At 45.6% G+C, this 14,470-nt stretch overlaps 1 protein-coding gene and 1 pseudogene across 1 annotated transcript in view; one reads left to right on the top strand and one right to left on the bottom strand.

Annotated features, from left to right (window-relative positions):
• Positions 1-14,470, bottom strand: part of LOC126195163 (autophagy-related protein 16-1-like) — a 651,919-nt gene that overhangs the window by 618,916 nt on the left and 18,533 nt on the right. The gene's annotated exons all lie outside the window — the stretch shown is intronic.
• On the top strand, positions 2,599-3,591 carry LOC126195162 (tRNA selenocysteine 1-associated protein 1-like; annotated as a pseudogene).

Below are 14,470 nucleotides of genomic sequence, written 5' to 3'. Positions count from 1 at the left end.
TAATTCTTAAATAAGTACTTTCCACTTTGTGTGAAGCATGCCATAGTTTCCTTAATTGTGACTTTGTAAAGGGTGGTTCAAAAAGAGCGCCGTTTATGAAACGGCTTGTAAATTTTTGTTTATCGATTGTGACATCGTTTTGATTCGTTCCTATTTCCAGGGACATTCAGATTGTTGACTTAGAATTTCTCGCGTTCGGTGTCTAACCATGGAGCAGATCGCTTGTACGCAACGTGTGCTAACCGTGAAAACGTTTTATCAGAATGGACAACGTTATGCAGCAACCGTCAGGCGACTTCGCACGATTCTACCGCGTAATGAGGCACTCAATTAATCAACAGTTCGCAGACTTACGAAAAAGTTCTTTGAGACGGGTTCAACAGTAAGTCTTAAATGTCCTTGGCGTCGTCGTTCTGACCGAAGTGAGCAGAACATTGTGGTAGTTCGTGGCAGTGTGGTTGTTAGCCCAATGAAATCATTCGTCACCTTCCCAACAATTGGGCGTAAGCTCTTCTTGAGTACGGAAAATTCTCCAGTACAATCTCCATTCCACCCCCATAAAATTCAGCTGACGCAGAAGCTGAAAGTGACGGATCACAAGAAGAGACGTCAGTTTGTTAACTGGATTCTGAGAGGACAACAGGGGGACAAGAGCTTCGCAGACAAAATCATCTTCAGCGATGAAGCACATTTCCACCTGAATGTTTTTGTGAATAAGCAGAACTGCCGTATCTGGGGGCCAGAAAATTCATGCATGCTCCAACAAAGGGAAACGCATCCACAACGAGTGTCAGTTTGGTGCGGTTTTCGGTCAAGCGGCGTCTTCGGCACTTATTTTTTTGAAGATGAGGCGGGACACGCTGTGACAGTCAATGTAGCCCGATACCGCACGATGATAAGGGAGTTTTTGTGCCCTGATCTGAAAGGGAATGGACAATGAAGAGTTTTTGTTTCAGCAGGATGGTGCCACCTGCCATACTTCCCCTGAAAAAATTCAGTTGCTCCATGTGTGGTTCCCGGTTCGCCTCATTTCGCGCAGTGCTGTCCACCAGGGTCATGTGACTTAACTCCGTGTGACTTTTTCCTTTGGGGTCATCTTAAATGCATGACGTACGCCAAAAAAACCCAACATCCATGACTTGGAGGAGGAAATTCGATGAGCTTTCACCGAAATGGACATAGTGAATTTCATGGACAAAGTTCTTGCATGTCAGTGCAGTAAAGGTGATCATACGCCTCACATATTTCATGCATGAAATCAGAAGCTTAGATGAACAAGTTTCTATGTTTTGTTTGCGTTTTTTGTAAAAATAAACTTCTTATTTTAATAGATGAAAACCGGCGCTCTTTGTGAACCAGTTAATGTTATAAGACAGTATATGTTTAAAACCTTTCTTTTCTTCATCAAGGAAGGTAGGATCTGATTATACATAATTTTCTATGAAGTTCAGTCTTTTTACAAACTTTTCCTGAGAGTATCTCTTCATAAGGCCACATGGACTCTTTCTTGTCATAATTTTGACTTTCGAACGATCTAAGATAAAACAAAATGCTTTAATGCTTTCAGAATTCATTTCGGAGATTACAATATTTGTTAGCTGACAATACGTTAATGCAGAAAATCGTACAAAGTCAAACTGCGGTATTCAGCACCTACTTTTTTTACATTTCCAGTAGAGAAATTATTTTTCTATCGCACTCATTCAGGGAAACACCTTAAACTATAACACGAAGAATGAGCACTAATAGAAGTAGTAAATAATATGAATGAAAATCATTATAAATATATATACATAAGCAGATCTTCGGAATCCGTATTGCTTTTCAGTACGCTTCAAGTAAAAACACTCTAACACATTCACAAACGCAGTGTGATTTCAAGCCAGTATAGAAGTTTCAGATGCACGGCAAGCGGGACGTGAACGCAGACTAGTTCTACAGTCTATCAGGGCACAATAAGCAAATAACATAATGCCTCAGCGATGTCTCATCTATAAGACTATCGCAGGAAGTTATGTATTCAGAGAGCCGGCCGCGGTGGTCTCGCGGTTCTAGGCGCGCAGTCCGGAACCATGCGACTGCTACGGTCGCAGGTTCGAATCCTGCCTCGGGCATGGATGTGTGTGATGTCCTTAGGTTAGTTAGGTTTAAGTAGTTCTAAGTTCTAGGGGACTGATGACCACAGCAGTTGAGTCCCATAGTGCTCAGAGCCATTTTTTTTATGTATTCAGAGAATTACTTCCATTTGAAAAGTGGACTTTTGGCCAGCTCTTAGGGCGAAATACCACTACGTGCGTCGTGCAAGGTGGTGAAGGCACGTCACCCACAATGAGTCACGAAATTGATTTGTTTCCAGTAGAAAGGTACCCGTACGGTCAGTGCGATGCAGCCTGGAGCGCAAATGACTGACACGCGGCTGCAACTGTTGAAGCTTCCCCTCACTCGGCAGCAGAGAAAGGCGCGCCGACCCGACAATGGTCCGCCCAACGACAACGATGGACAGAGGACTATCATAGTGTCCCTTGAAGTCTTATACCGTTGATGCGTGATTACCTGACATTTAATGATAAGGGTGACTTGTTAATAATATATAGTGGTAGGAACTGAACGTTGCTATTGTGTTTTGTCTAAGTGTAAACAGTGAGTTTTGATTGTGTTTTAGAAGCGTCATGACAACAAACTCAGGCTTGGTATTATGTCAGCTATGGATGGGAAGTTTAGAACCCTATATGACAGAAAGTTTTATTATGTCTGCATTTCAAAGAATGGGAGAGAATCCACAGAATGTTAAAGTTATGAGAAATAAAGACACAGGGGAGCCTGCTGGTTACTGCTGTGTGCACTTTGCAACTGATGAAGCTGCACTGAATGCAGTCCTGTACGATTTCAACTAAATCATGCTGGGACGACAGGCCGACCGTCAGGTGACCGGGAGTATTCTCTGTGGGTGGGTGGCTTAACTCCTGAGGTTGATGATTACACACTGTACAAAACGTTTGCATCTCGATATCCATCAATCAGAACAGCAAAAGTGATACTAGACAATGCTGGTTACAGTAAAGGTTATGGCTTCATCAGGTTTGCCAATGAAGAGGAACAGAAGCTGTGCCTTATCCAGATGAATGGATACAAAGGACTTGGCGGGGAAACCCATCAAAATAAGCAACGCAGTGCCGAAACCACACAGCACTGACACCAGTACCTTCACGACAACTGCTACAGCAGCAACAAGTGGTGGTTACAGCTCCAGTTCAGATTACAGTCAGTACTATGACCCATCATATTGGCAGAATTATTCTGCATGGCAAGGATATTGTGACACAAGTACTGATCCAGCAGCTACTGCATCAGCACATGCGCAAGCCTCCCATGATTACTATCAGAGTATGAGTGCGTACTCCAGTGCACCGGTCGTGGAAGATACTACTAACCATGAGGATGACCTTGAGCTCATTGAACATAATCAGCAGATAGATGTTGAGAAGCTGAACAGAGAAGTAACAGAACGAGATTACTGTCTCTGGAATGCCATAGAAAGCTCAAAATGGCTATCTGTGGAAGGATTGGAATGCTGCTAAAAATGAAGAAAATGTGTACAGTTGTAAAATATTTCATTCCTCATTGTAGCAATTGTAGCATTGTAGCAAATTGCCAAAATAAATATGGTGTATGCCGCAACGGCCACCGGCCTTGCCGCAGTAGTGACATCGGTTCCCGTCATATCACCGAGGTTAAGTGCTGTTGGACTTGGCACCGTCCGAGTCTGCCGAGTGCTGTCGGCAAGCGCGGTGCAAACAGCCCTGGTGAGGCCAACTGGGGAGCTGCTTGACAGAGAAGAAGCGGCACCGTTCACGAAAACTCGGCTGCGAGAGCAGTGCTCACCACATGCTCCTCCGTATCCGCATCCGCTGACGTTTAAGGGCTCAGGATGACACGGCGGCCGATCGGTAACGTTGGGCCTTCAAGGCCTCTTCGAACGGTGTTTGTTTCTTGTATGCCGCAATGAGCCACTTCCGTTTGGAGCAGATGCGTGTTTTAGGCTTAAAACGTCTTCACTTCAGATGACTTCTCTAGCCGCCAAATCGCCATGCACGAGTGCTGAGTGTATCTCTGTGATCTCGGAACACAGGAGCAAAGTAAACAGTGGAAAGATGAGGAGTCATCAGCGCCGAAAACGACGTACATTCGACAGTCATCGGGCAAGGATATGCTTACTGTTTTTTTTTGTTGGGGAGGGGGATTACCATAGTGAGGTGCTACCAAATTATGTTCGTAAGCGCACACCGCCACAGGAGCATACTACCAAAATCTCGACGTTATGGGAAGGTGTCAAGACGAAGCGTTGCGGGCATTTGTCCAAGGGTACACTTTTGCTCAGTAAGAAGGTCCCATCTTCTTCTCCACAGGCCACAGTCATCAGGCTGCTTTCTGCGGCTTATCAAATTTTGGATCACCCCCTGTACTGTCCACACTTAATTTCTTTCTTGCCGACCGCTGTGACGGAGCGGCTCTAGGGGCTTCAGTCCGGAACCGCGCTGCTGCTACGGTCGCAGGTTCGAATCCTTCCTCGGGCGTGGATATGTGTGATGTCCTTAGTTGGGTTTATGTAGTTCTAAGTCTAGGGGACTGAAGACCCCAGATGTTAAGTCCCATAGTGCTTAGAACCATTTGAACCATTTTTTGACTTCTTTCTCTTTCCTCTGATGAAGAAACTAAAGTGGGCTACACTTTTCGAGAACATGTGATATTCCTGGCTGTGGCGGTGGTTAGTGTTTAACGTCCCGTCGACAACGAGGTCATTAGAGACGGAGCGCAAGCTCGGGTTAGGGAAGGATTGGCAAGGAAATCGGCCGTGCCCTTTCAAAGGAACCATCCCGGCATTTGCCTGAAACGATTTAGGGAAATCACGGAAAACCTAAATCAGGATGGCCGGAGACGAGATTGAACCGTCGTCCTCCCGAATGCGAGTCCAGTGTGCTAACCACTGCGCCACCTCGCTCGGTATTCCTGGCTGTGGCCGCAAGTGTTTTATTTTTCGAGAAGCTCGCCTTGATGCAGCTTGATGCACGAGAAGGAGCAGATGGTACAAAAGTGGAGCGAGGTACAAGCGACAGATGGTGCAGTATGTACCAGGCCCGTGGGAGAGTCCGCTATTTGTACTGAACTTGCTTCTAATTGGTCGGCACATTCGGGTGCTAGGCGCTAAAACGCCTAAATTCTCTTATTTATTGTTTACATGCTTTTTGTTGTATTTAACTCAGTTTTTAGTATGACAATCTCTCATGGTTACCGTACGAGTCTATCGTTTTTGTTTCTTAAATTTCACTAGTTTTGAGAATCATAAGATATTGCAGCCGAAATGCTTCGGACACCTTCGCGTCGCTTTGGCGTGCCTGGGAGACAGTGCTGTACTTGCCTGTGCTAGTCACTCTGTTTCGGGCGTTCTGGAGGGCCGGACACGTATCTCAGTATCGTGCCTTACTTACACGTGAATATGTAATAGTCACTCTGTTTCAGATGTTCTTCAGAGCCAGACGTGTTGTACTTTATATCGGGCATAACTTAGTTGTGAATATGTAATACTCACTCTGTCTCGTGCGTAACGAAGAGCTGGACATGTGTATCATATTTCGGAAGTTGTATGGCAAAGTTATCATACAATTAAGAAAGCTATGTCCAGTGTTGTACAAGACAGTGTAAATGTGTGAATTTCTGAATAATAACTAAACAGGATAGATTAACGAGAAGTGTCGCTTACCATCATTGTCAGTAGTACAGATCTCGCCCTCTGTGGATACAGAGACTAACCTGGACAAGTGGCATCTCGCAAAAAGCACAATCACAGGTTCGAACTGACAGCGTAGTAGCCTCCACCGAAGAAGATCCCACGACGGACGAGCTGTCTTCTGCGCTGGGGACACAACTTTAGAAGACGACAGGTTGGTGGAAAGAACGGTCAGAGACTCTTATACAATCTCTCTCTTCCAAATCTGACTTCCAAAGGGAAACATAATTTATAAACAGCGCCGAGGTGGTTTTCGAGGTGGAATATTTTCTGAACATTCAAAAGTGCACCACAGTGAATTTCATAGCCGCAGATTGATTTTTTTGAGGTGATAAGTAAAGCTTTACGACTGTCCATCGTAAAACAAAGGAAAAGGGTATACCACTTTTATCTAAACTTAGTAGAACACCCAAAGACATCGGCATCCCTCTACAGAATTCCATGTCTGAGTACTAGATTCACTTGTCTACATTCTTTTGTTCAATACACAAACTTTCAATTAACCAGCACGGCATTTACAGAGGCTTGACTGCTGTCTCAGTAACCAACATTTCCATTGGCGCTTCCTCATATTCCGCTCTTTACCCGCCTCTACCACGTGCTTGCTGTCATTATCTGCACAGTGCCCAGTCATATTAACGTAACCGTCTGTCAAAAGCCTGAATAGACACCTTCTGCAGCAGGGACCTCTACGAGACGTGCGGGAAGAGACTCAGTGAGGTCTAGAAGGTACCGACAGGGATGTGGAGCCATGCCGACTCTAGTGTTGTGCCCAGCTAAACCACGGTTCTCGGTTCATGATTCACAGCGTGTACAGCCCGATCGAAGTGTGGCCACAGATTCTCGATCTGCTTTAAATCTGGGGTGTTTGTGGCCAGGGAAGTATAAACTCATGAGTAAAAACTCATCTTGGTGCTATTCGAAATACACGCACACTCTGATAGCTGTGTAATACGTAGCATTCTCCTGCTGGTACAGGCTATCGCGCCGAGCGAAAACAAACTGCATGTAGAGGTGGACATGGTGAGGATTGATGTATACTTGTGTTGAGCCATTGTGACTTCCAGAGTGAGGAGATCAACCAGGGAATGCCACGAAAACAGTCCCATACCATAAGGCATCCCGGGTGTTCGCTTTCAGACGTTTCACGCCATACACGCCAACGGCCATCTGTCTCATGGAGCACAGATTGTGATTGGTGGACGTCCAGCATCGGTATGGGCGTGTAAACCCCAGCCTTCGTCGGCGGTGAACAGCAGTTGGCATGGTGTATGAACCAGGTGCCTGCTGTGGAGGCCCATATGCAGGTAGGTTCGCTGAACGATCGTTGAGGAGATACTGTTGGTAGCCCCCTGGTTCACTGGGCGGTCAGTTGCTCGGCAGGTGCTCGTGTATTCATTCGTCCACACAACATTTACCTCGGCACCGGTTTTGGATAGCACCATTTCCCATACATGGTATACTTCAACTACGGCTGCAGGCGAACCGTTTTCAGACTTAGCCGCTTCGGAAATACTTCCACAGTTGTCCAAAAGTCAGTGATCATCCCCTGTTACATGTTAGATAAATCAGTCCGTTTCAGCATTACGACAATGACTGCACTGTTTTCCGCCCGCCCCGTATATGCTTTATAATTCCCTCCACTGCTAGTGCTGCCACTTGCATCTGTGAGTGGTTACTGCACGTTGACATCATATTAGGCAGTGGCCAAATTAACTTTACTGGACTGTGTACTACAACTTCCAAAAAAAAATCTATTTTTCTCACGTAATGAAAAACCGTCCTGACTCTTATGCCAGCTCAGAAATTTTTGTGAGAATCGTCACTGTGGTTCGGAAGTATTTTATTAAGACAGGAAAGCTTGACTTGTAAGAAATCTAAGCTCTACAAATCGTTTGCCGTCATGCTTATAGGCTCAATACGACTAGATCGATCGTCGTCGATCTCAGTGTTATAACAAAGGTAATGAAACTTAGAGGTCGCCTCCAGTGTTTTTCTGGCAACTATTTCACGGCTTCTTAACACTCTAATTCTCCTCCTTTATCTGGCTCTGGTCCGGCAACTGAAGCTACTGAGCTTGTCAGTCCACCCAGTAGGTAGAGCAAGCTGGAAAGGTATTAAGTTATAGAAAGAAATTCACTAATACCACCAATTTAGGGTGATCACAGTTTTACTTTAACGGTCATCACTTCTAAAGTTTTCCGTGGCGCCTTGCAGCCTTGTTCCGTGTGAAAACAATCGAACACTGCGGCTGTAGGTATTTTTGCAAGCCGCGAGGTTTCAGGTGTCATGTCACGGATTGCGCGGCCCCTCCCTCCGAGGGTTCGACTCCTCCCTCGGGCATGGCTGTGTGTGTTGTTCTTAGCATAAGTTAGTTTAAGTAGTGTGTAAGTCTAGGAACCGATGACCTCGCAGTTTGGTCACTTAGGAATTCACACACATTTGAACATTTTTTTTGTTTCTGCAGTCAACGTGAACGTAAATCACAGAAAACGTGATGCCTGTGTGAAGAAGCAAAGCACAGTTATCACAATCATGCCACTTTCATCACAGAAATGGAAGATTATTAGTGGACACCATCAACGACAGAATCAGTTGGGACGAAAAAATGATTAGGAAGAACTTTTCTCCAGAAGAATGTCTTTCAGCTACTTATTCTGATTTAAATAGAAAGTGGATTTCACTTTCGACAAGCACGGTTGCCCCTTGTGTATATTTATGACATCTGTGACAAAGCAGTAACGGGAATCCACCACGACCACGTCGCACGTCGCCTACGTCTTACTACGTTGGTGTGCAGGTGCGCGTTCTTACCCATACACCTGCCTGCTTCACATACATTCTGTCTTGCACAGATGTGTGACTCAACCCAAATAACGCCGTTAATCGTCAGGTGTAGAACCGAGGGGTGAAGATGAGGGGATCATGAACTCTCCCAAATAAAAGGAAATCACTGTATTAACTACTAATGGACACAAATTATTATGGTTACTTCACTATTCGTAACTGGCCAACTCAGGACTCCGAGAAACAGCTGATTTAGCATATCAAATTCTTTTTCTCGTTTTGGTTTCCGGGAACTACTTCGCTCTTGGCATCCATTGTTCTCCTCTTCACTCTGACCATGTCCCTTCTCTCTTTTGCGTTTTCTTTTCGAAATCATTGACTTTTTCACCTTATTCCTGAATAAATGGCTTCTGTCTATGTCTTCGTGCGTTATTCCCAATCCTGTAGATCTTTCTTTACTTCTGCAAAACATGAAATTTGTGTTTTTGGATTTTTCAAGGAAGTCGAATATAATATTGGTAAGCCTCTTGTTATCCGTTCTTTTTAAGCAGGCATGCAAAGTAGTCCTCTGCTTTCTCATTGCATCTATTACATTTTCAGTGTTTTCATACGCCTCATTGACGCTTCTCAATTTCCAAATACAATTTTCATATTTTGGACCCAAAATTGTTCTAATTATTGTTCTTTCTTTTTTTTTCAATGTTATTTAACTGTCTGGCTGTATCTACGGCAAGGCGTTCTGAGGCATGAGGACATCCAGTTTCCATTACCATATTGTAATGCCTCAATTTTGTACTAACATGTATTAACAGTTAAGAATTTTTTAAAAAGGATACTTGTTCTTCTTGAAGATATATGGACTGGACAAAAGTATGGAAACACCGAAAACACAACACTTCAGCAATCCTAATACGCTGTAGGAAACCCGTTGACATTCAAAACTGTTTCCAATCGTCTCGAAGTGGATAAATATAGGTCCTGTCTGGGTTTCACGTGAATCTTATTCTTCCGACAAAATAATGGCAAAATCAGGGAACGATGGTTGAGACGGATAGCGGCCACACACCATTCTCTCCATTGTAGACCACAAAGGCCCAATAATATTGAGACCTGGTGACAGTGGTGGCCAGAGAACATGAGACAGTCCACGCTCGTGCTCACAGAACCAGCTCTGAACGATGCGAGCTGTGTCGTCTTGGAGCGCAGCATCAGCATTAGGGAACACTGTACCATAAGACGGACCTGAACACCCGAAAGGGTCACATCAGCCTTGGCAGGAAAGCGAACTTGCAGAGTAACCATGTCGTCACCGAATCCCCGCCAAGTTTCACTCTCTGGACGTAAACTCGGTCAGAAGTTGAAAACAGTGTGCAATAAGATTTATCCGTCCAAATTTTTTTCCGTTGCTCCAGGGTCCACGTTTTAAGGGTTCGAAACCACGTTTTCCTGTTACGGGCATTTTCATCACTGACGTGTTCTTTTGGAATTCTAGCTCGTCCTGAAATTCCCTGGTTATAGAGCTCCTGTAATTTTTCGTGGCAGTCCACGTCATTAAACATGTGTCACGATCACACAACATACATTTTCGGCCGCATTGTGACTTAGCGATTGATGTTTTTCTATTTTCCCTGTATGTAGTATAAATCATTAATACGATGCCTCTTGAAACACTTCGGTTACCTTGGCACGCAACATACAAGCACCAATATGACCACGTTAGAATGCACTGAGCTCAGAAATAATGCATTCGTAACTACACAGAAAACTGTTTCGACCAGGACGGACACTTACAACGCTCTGAGAACACTGCACAGGTGCCGTCCGTGCAAATACAACAGTGCAATCCGCAGACCTGGCTAGCATATAAATTTACTTCCAGCAAGCATTTCTCGCGGTGTTTACATATTTTTGTCCCACCCCTGTACAAGTTTTTTTCAAATAAAATTTGTAATCCCCTTTATTCTGCTACCTCTTGGGAAATGTTTGTATGTTTAGTTCCATCTTATAAGTTCTCTCCTAAATAGGTAAACAGTGAATTTCAAGGTTCTCTCTCTTTCTTCCAAGTTTCACTCTATCTGTTTCCTCTTCTACGGTTCCTTTTCCTCCATTCTTGTACTACTGTCTCCAACAACAGAAGTGGATAATGATCGAGACAGTCCATTGCCCCGCCTCACGCCTGCTTTAATTTCGAAAGGTTTTGAACTTTCACTTAAAACTTAACTTTGGATATTTATTAAAGTTTTCTTGATGATTGCTACTGTTTTATTATCGGGTAAAAAATGATCATATTACAACATTTTGTATATTTTACGGTTATTATTATTGAAAACCTAGGCAAATGTGAGCGTTTAATGTGAAGATGACGGAAATTATCTACAGGGTGTCTCAGAAATGTTACGACAAACTTCGAAGGCTTGTGTCTTGAGGAACAAATCGAGGATTGGGACCCGTATCCTGAAACGTCATCCAACAACGCTACAGAGTGCCGAAGTTATAGGCGCCGAAGTCCGCCACAAGATCCCCCTTTCGGCAGAAAAGTTAACTTTGTAAGTTGAAGGCGTGTAGGCGGAACTCTCGCAATGTTGTTTGTTATTCAGAGATCGTTACGTAGAATATGGAGATAGCTGCTGCGGGGAAACGCCTTGGCTCCTACGAATGTGGTTCTCCATTACGTTGGTGGACGACGGTTTCGGACACAGGTTTCCGTCTGTGGTTTATTTTTCTCCCGTATATGGCAAAACACTGGAAATTTTAGAGGACTGCAGGAAAAAAATAAACTATGGATGCAAATCTGTGTCCGAAACCGTCGTGTACCAAGGCCACAGTGCATCGCTACCATATGAGGCAAGGTCTTTCTGCACAGCACCAAGTTCCATCTTCTCCACTGGCAGTCGTGGTAATCAGACGCATCACTGAACAACAAACATTGGGAGATGTTCCGCCTACAGGCCGTCAACGTACAAAGTCACGCCTCCTGCAGAAGGGATGGCCTAGCGGCAGGCCACTAGCCCATGAAACTTCCTGACAGATTAAAACTGTGTGCCGGACCGAGACTCGAACTCGCGGACCTTTGCCTTTCGCGGGCAAGTGCTCTATCGCCTGAGCTACCCAAACACGATTCACGACCCGTTCTCACAGCTTTCCTTCCGCCAGAACCTAGTCTCCTACTTTCCAAACTTCCCAGAAGCTCTCCTGTGAAAGGCAAAGGTCCCGAGTTAGAGTCTCGGCCCGGCACACAGTTTTAACCTGCCAGGAAGTTTCATATCAGCGCGCACTCCGCTGCAGAGTGAAAATCTCATTCTGATTACTAGACTATCGCTTCGGCGCTCTGTAGCGTGGTTGGATGATGTTTCCGGATACGGGTTCCTATCCTCGACTTGTTCCTGTCAGAAATTTGTCGCAACGTTTCTGGGGCACCCTGCATATATATTTCTGGCGTGCAGTGGAGGTCGGGGTGACAGAGACTGAAAACCTGTCAATCGTATCCAGAAACTTATCCTGGATCGGACCTGTTAAGACGGGTACACACTAGACCAACGGGGCAACGAACGATAACGAACCGCTTCGTTGGCAGAAATCTGCTTAGTGTGTACGGGTGGCAAATCGGAGCCATCGAAGCGGTTGGGGTTGGTTGCGGTTGGGAGTGCCGGCGGTAACATCAGAGTGGCGGCATTGAGTTGGGCTTGCTTGGGTGCCACCTCCTGGTGTGGACGCCGGAACGAAAGTTCGTTGATTCAGCAACAATTTGCTGCGTCTGTTGAACGGGCATGTACTTACTGTGTTTAAAAATACTGAAATAATGAGTGGTATACGGAGACACTATTAAAGCTGATAGTTTTATCGTGAACGGGAATGTTTGTGGGACCCCACGAACTGCGACTGTAAAAACAAACTGAAAAGATTAGAGGCTAGAAGGGAAATAAGTGAGCTGTTAGAATATAATGCGCACGATGTGAAAAAGAAAATGCAATCTTTATGGATATCTTTTTACTCCAGGTACAGCTCTCCTAAAAGAGGTGTCATCCTTGGAAATTTTAGGGCCTACATAATGCAGTAACAATTCGAAAGCTGTAGCTCTCATTCGCAAAAAATTGTGAAATAGCTCAAATTCCAATTCACTTTTAAGATCAGACATTAGTTTCGTCCCACCAACTGCTTCCTAATTTTAAAAGAGAGGTCGTCCACCAGCATCGTTTCTTCTTCTACTTCTTTTTTTATGATGATCAGCTTCTTGCAGTAAAATAAGTGTTCCAGATACGCTCCCTCACAATATCTGCAGGTGTAACTGTTATTAAAAAGCTGCTTTTTAACACTAACAAAATGGGACCAACCTCGAGAAGATAGCAGAACCCCTTCATTTGGTGGAGGATGGCAGGCCGAACGTCAATGCGTCGGCCACCAGCGTTCGGCCCGATTAACTGACTGTCTTCTTTTGCTTTCGCTGGGCTAGTGTGTGAGTGCCTTCAAAAGTGTGTGGGTGCTGTTAAGAAGAGCGAGGAGCGGCCGCGTGCCCTGTGCCGCGTGACGGGGAGACGGCGGAAGCGGCGGCAGGTAGCCCCGGCACGCACGGCACAGCTGGCGTGGGAGCGCCGCCGCCGCCGCCGCCGCCGCCGTGGCGACGCGACCTGCGACCCGCACTGTGCTCGCCGGCCTGGTGACCGAGTTGGCGCCGGCGGCGGCCGCGTTCCGGCACCCACGGGGCCGGCGTCCCAACTACCCGCTGCAACTGGGTCCTCCTCCGGCGACTTCCTCATCACCATCCGCAACAGGGGCACGCCGGGCGAGACGCATTGCTACGTCGTCACAGGGAAACCTATCTCACAACGTCCAGCGTGCCTCGTTTCGTGTAGCGTAACAGGCTGGTGGACGTGGCGGGTGAGAGCGTATCCGTGAACGTGCGAGTACTGGTTAAGGAACTAGAGGCAGACACATGATGCGTTAGGTGCACGTATTTTGTTTTAACTTCGGTGATTTCAAAAGGTGGTGCATCGTTTTCTCGCTTCTTTACAACATCCCCCTTACAATTTTTGTAACACTATACACCGGTTTGTTATAATTAAACTTTCCCTATTTACCACATTATAACAAGGAAACTAATTACCGTACGAGTACCAAACTTGGTATCATTAATGACCAGAGTATGGGGTGCATGATTTTTATACGTCACAGCACCACCGTCCAATTCCAACTATGGCCACCAGATGCCGTGATCAGTCACTGTGATTCATAGTCTCACACACCTGACCAGTCGCAGTACACTTGTTGACGTGTCAACATGAGCTTGGATAAAAGGAGCAGGGCATTATTGGTGAAGCTCTATTATCAAGCCGGCCGGTGTGGCCGTGCGGTTCTAGGCGCTTCAGTTTGGAACCGCGTGATCGCTACGTTCGCAGGTTCGAATCCTGCCTCGGGCATGGATGTATGTGATGTCCTTAGGTTAGTTAGGTTTAAGTAGTCCTAAGTTCTAGGGCACTGATGACCACAGATGTTAAGTCCCATAGTGCTCAGAGCCATTTGAACCATCTATTATCAAAACGACAGTAATTCTGCACCTGCACTTCTAGAATATCGCCGGCTGAAAGGATTACGAAGGGTCCTCTTTCTCCGCCTGCTGTGGGGAGCATAATGAAGTTCGGACGAACTAGAGAACTGGACGTTGCTCCGGGAAGAGGCCGATGACCGGTTGCACCACAGGTGGTTGATGAAATGGCTGTTGCTATGGCAGACAACGCTGCGCGCAATTCATGATCGTAAGGCAGTACGTGTGCTTTGTCACGACAGTTAAACATACCGTGGTCCACTGTACGGAAAGTGCTTCGAACCATTCTCATATGGTATCCGTACAAGATCCATATCGTACAGCAGCTTGCAAGACAGAACGCACAACGACGTGTTGAC

The sequence above is a fragment of the Schistocerca nitens genome, chromosome 7 (genome assembly GCF_023898315.1).
Source record: "Schistocerca nitens isolate TAMUIC-IGC-003100 chromosome 7, iqSchNite1.1, whole genome shotgun sequence".
NCBI lineage: Eukaryota > Metazoa > Arthropoda > Insecta > Orthoptera > Acrididae > Schistocerca > Schistocerca nitens.
The sequence above is the reverse complement of the archived record's forward strand: the minus strand, read 5'-3'. Positions and strand labels throughout refer to the sequence as shown.